The following is a 5,386-nucleotide window of genomic DNA, read 5'->3' as shown; positions in this document are numbered from 1 at the left end:
CTGACAAAGCCCATCAGTAAGAATTAGAAAGAAAAATTTCATTTAAAATAACTATAGATAAAATTAATATTTAGGTATCTGACTGTCAAGACAAACCCAGGAACTATATGAATATAATTACAGAGCATTTCTCATACAAGTCAAATCTAAACAATTGGAAAAAAAATATCAATTGCTCATGAGTAGGGCTAGCTAATATATATATATATATATATATATATATATATATATATAATGACAATTCTACCTAAATTGACTTACTAGTTCAATGACTTACCAAACTGCCAAAAAATTATTTGTAGAGCTCAAAAAAAACCAAAAAAAAAAAAAAAAAAAAACATTCATTTGGAAGAACAAAAGATCAAGTATATCAAGGGATTTAATGGGAAAAAAATACAAAGGGTAGTGGCTGAAGAGTACCTAACCTGAAACTATATTATAAAACAGCAGCCATCAAAACTATTTGATTGATACTGGCTAAAGGTGGTAAATCAGTGGAATTAATTAGACACTGACAACACAATAATCAAGGCCTATAGCAATCTAGTATTTGATAAATTCCCCAAACTTCAGCTTCTATGATAAGAACTCAAAGAACTCAGTATTTGATAAAAAATGATGGGAAAATTGAAAAATAGTATGTCAGAAAATGAGATATATTTACATTTCACACCCCATACCAAAATAAGGTAAAAAACAAGATTTGAACATAAAGGATGATACCCTAAACAAATTAGGAGAACAAAAAATAATTTACCTATCAGATCTTTGGAGAAGGAAGGAATTTTTGATCAAAGAAGAAGTAGACAACATTATGAAAGGCAAAATGGACAACTTTGCATTAAATTAAAAATGTTTTGGCCAAATAAAACTAATAGAAACAAGATTAAAAGGGAAGTACAAAGCTGGGAAAAAATCTTGACATCCAGTATTTCTGATAATGGTCTCATTTCTAAAATATATTTTAAAAAATGTCAAATTTATAAGATTACAAGTCTTTCCCCAATCAATAAATGATCAATAGAAATGAGCAATTTTATTATGATTATGAAATTAAAGCCATCTATAATCATATAAAAAATGTTCTAAATCACTATTTATTGGAGAAATGCAAATTAAAATAACTCTGAAATACCACCTCGCACTTCTGAGATTGGCTAAAATGGCAGGAAAAGATGTTGGAAATAAATGTTGGAGGGGGGTGTAGGAAAATTGGGACTTTGTTGGTGGAGTTGTGAAATAATTCAATCATTCTAGAGAGCAATCTGGAACTATGTCCAAAAGTCAGTGCATATCCTTTGAGCCAACAGTGCTACTATTGGTTCTGTATCCCAAGGATCTCATAGAGGGAAAAAGACCCACATATGTGTAAAAAAAAAAAAAAAAAAAAAAAGTTTCTCAGCTCTTTTCATAGAAACAAAGAATTAGAAAATGACTAGATGCTCATCAATTGGGGAATGGCTGAATAAGCTGTAATCTAGTAAGTTAATGTTATATTATTGTTGACTAAAAAATGATGAACAAACTGGTTTTAGAAAAGCCTGGAAAGATTTAGATGAGATATGCTGAGTGAAACAAGTAGACCAGGAATACATTGTACACTATAAGAGCAAGAATGTGTGATGATCAACTATGAAAGACTTGGTTCTTCTCAGTGGTTCAGTGACCCAAAGCAAACCCAATAGATTTTGGACAGAAAATGTTATCTGCATCCAAAAAATAAAAGAATTATGGAGATTGAATATAAATCAACACATGCTATGTTCACTTCATTTTTATGTATTTTTTCTTCTCCCATGTTTTTTTTTTCTTTTTTGTCCTGATTTTTCTTTCCCAACATGATTCATAGAATAATATGTACTAAAATAAATTAGAATTAAAAAAAACTGAATATTGTGACATTATGCTGATAGAATAACAAAAAGAAAAATTGTAATGTTCAGGCTAGCTTTCTGGTGGGTTTTGGGATCATCCTTGGTGTCAGTAGAATAATAACCATGAGAATAGTCATGGTTAAGTCCATGTCTTTATTGTCTCCTTCAGTCTCCCAATCTGAACCAGTCTTCTCCATAGTGCAGGAGGTAGGAGAGCCACGATGAGCATAGTCAAAGATAGAATGTCTATGGCTGATTTTGTCCTCAGTTTAAATAAACTATTATACTTACATCAACTGTAGAACTATTACATCACCATGCTAAGTACTAAGTATATATAAACTAGGTAAGAGTTGTCTCATCAGTTCTACTGAGTTAACACCTTATTTCAAGTATACTTCTCCAAAATATACTTTCCCTCTACAAAATGTGCTAAGTTCTAAAAATTACAAAGAAAGGTAAAAATAGCCACTTAAACTAAGGAAATTCTTTTCTAAAGGAGAAACCAACATCTAGAATAATTGGGTAAAGAAAAGATGGCGATTCTAAATGATGTCCCAAGTATTCTAATTCTTTGTTTCCACGAAAAGAGCTGAGAAACTTTTTTTTTTTTTTTTTTTTTTTTTTTTTTTTTTTTTTACATATGTGGGTCTTTTTCCCTCTATGAGATCCTTGGGATACAGAATCAATAGTAGCACTGTTGGCTCAAAGGATATGCACTGACTTTTGGACACAGTTCCAGATTGCTTTCCAGAATGATTGAATTATTTCACAACGCCACCAACAAAGTCCCAATTTTCCCACTTACATTTCCCATCTTATTTTCTTATTATTGAACACTACATGCAATGTTAGTCTTGTTTGATTTTATTTTTAATTAGTTTTGCCAAACTTTCATTTGTTTTTCTTTTTTTTTTTTATTTTAAGGGATAATGTCTAGGGATGAAGGGATATTTTCAGAAATGGAAAAATAAAAGATATTTTAAAAAAATTCAAAAGACATAAAATAATCTGACATACACCTCATCTTGTTCTAAGTGATTTTGATCTCTTTGGTCAATTCTCTTATACACACAGAAGGCCATTCCATGCTGTGTAACTTAAAGAATATAAAGATTTGGAATGTCAACATCAATTAAATATGGTAATTTTTGTTCAGTTTAACTTACTATCACTGCTGCTGCTAAGATATCTATGACTTCTACTCAGTTTTTAGTACTCCGAGACCTACTCCTATTACCTGATAATTATGAGCAACATACATCTGGAATAATTGTCTGATTTTAGTATAGTTTTGCATGAAACTTCCAGGATATTCTGAGATCTATATAGGTAATATGTTGACAATTTGCCAGTTAGTTCATGAAAGATATTGAGTTTCTAATATACAGTAATATATATTATGTACATTATATGTCATATATATGTATATACATGTCAACCAATAATATTTATACAGTATCTAGTAAATCTTGTTTCTGCCATTGTTTATATTATATGTACATTATACAGCACATTCAGAACCTTGGAGGAAATCTGTGATTTCTCATGGAATGGATTGGTCCTGGTGTAGGTATAACTCCATACTATTCCTTCAAAAATACATAGGATTTCTTTCTCCAGTGACACTTTATCTTCCATTACTGGAATTTTGCCCTGAGTGTTTGCCATAACTGAACATTCTCCCTTTTCATTTCAGTCTTTCAGTCCCCTGGCTTTCTTCAATCCTCAGCACAAATCTCATATTTTACAGCAGCTCATTGCTAGACTGCCCTACATACTTGGGACTTCATTTAGAATCACCATCTATTCTTTACCCAATTATTCTAGATGTTGGTTTCTCCTTTAGAAAGAGAATTTCCTTAGTTGAAGTGGCTATTTTTACCTTTCTTTGTAATTTTTAGAACTTAGCACATTGTCAATCGTATGGTAAAAATTTTAAAATGCTGATTGACTAATTACATTTATTAAATATTAATAAATATGATCTATTTACATAGAAAATATTAATAAATATCAATTAATAGTTCATAATTTATAAGTGTGGTATGTAAATTTGATATATACCCTTGCCCCATTCAAGGTATTAGAATCAAAGAGTCAGATGGGTGATTCAGTTGACAATGTGACTCTAGTTCTTTATGATTTTATGACTTCAGTTCAAATCTGGCCTCAAATAGTTATTTTCTGTGGGACCCCAGACAAGTCATTTAACATTTATATGTTTCATCATAAAATCATCCAGATTATAGGATTATTGTAAAAACCAAATAAGGTAATATTGTAAACTGCTTAGCACTGTGCCAGGGATGCTTATTCTCTTTCTTCATAGAGAAGAGAATCTCATGTCCTATGGATTGCTAGGTTCTTTCTACCCTGGGATTTTGATGTTCAAAATGACTCAAGTGGATTGTGCACTTGGCAATCAAAGCTAGGGCCTAGCACTCAAACGCAATGAGGGTTGAACAACCGAATCAAACTGAAAGCTGTTGAATGAAGGGAAACACAGATAGCATTTGTGTTAATGGTCTCTTTTCTTGAAGGGCAATCTTCCATGACAGCAGGCTGTGGGATCTCTGGCATAATGCTTATTCCATCATTAGATGCACTTTGTTATTTGATAAATATCTGGAGGGTAAAAGCCAAATGACTGTATCTCCTATGAATGTGACTAAAATCTCTGGGTTTTGTTATATCTAAACAGCTCCATTCTTGGAATTCTATGTTCTGTCTTGTTTGAGCTGTTTGTAAGGAATGAATTGTGTAGTTTTAGTTCTGTGACTTTTTCATTTTGAGAACCTAGAATCATCATAGTGTTGTTTCCCACTAAAGCAAATCACTTCAATTCAACAAAATGAATTAGATTGAAAAAGGATTCCTGCCTAAAGTTATTTTTGGACTCTTCCATATATTAGTGATTTCTTCGACCAATTTCCCTCTCTTTCTGTATTTCTATTGTTTATATTCTATACTTGTTCACAAGTATATATTTTATTTTTTGATAGAGGAGGAACTGTTTCTTTTTACTTTTGTATCCTTAGTCCAAACTCTGGCATAGAGTAGGCATTTAATAATTATTTAGTGTAGGATAGAATGACTTAATTAAGATTTCCCTAGTCTTTCCCATTAAGACTGTCTTTCCATTCAATGAGGACAGTAACTCAATAACTTCTGTGAGTAACTCTACTATGAAATTTCCCACTGTATCACGTATTAGCAACATTAGGCATAGTTTTAGAGAAGGGTATATATCTAAACATTAAATTGTCCTTATCCTCAAGAAGCACATATTGTACTACAATGTACAATATGTACATACACACACACACACACACACATAGATATAGATATAGATATAGATATACACACATATATATAGTAATTGGAAGAAATAAACTAGTAAGTAAAGCGATATGATTGGAATTTTAGTGAATAGTCCCATTAGGAGATAAGGTCTTTGGAAGCAGTGAATATTTTATTTTATTTTATTTTTTGTTGTTGTTGTTTGTTTG

Source organism: Sarcophilus harrisii, chromosome 2, assembly GCF_902635505.1.
Source record: "Sarcophilus harrisii chromosome 2, mSarHar1.11, whole genome shotgun sequence".
NCBI lineage: Eukaryota > Metazoa > Chordata > Mammalia > Dasyuromorphia > Dasyuridae > Sarcophilus > Sarcophilus harrisii.
Note: the sequence above shows the minus strand (reverse complement) of the source record.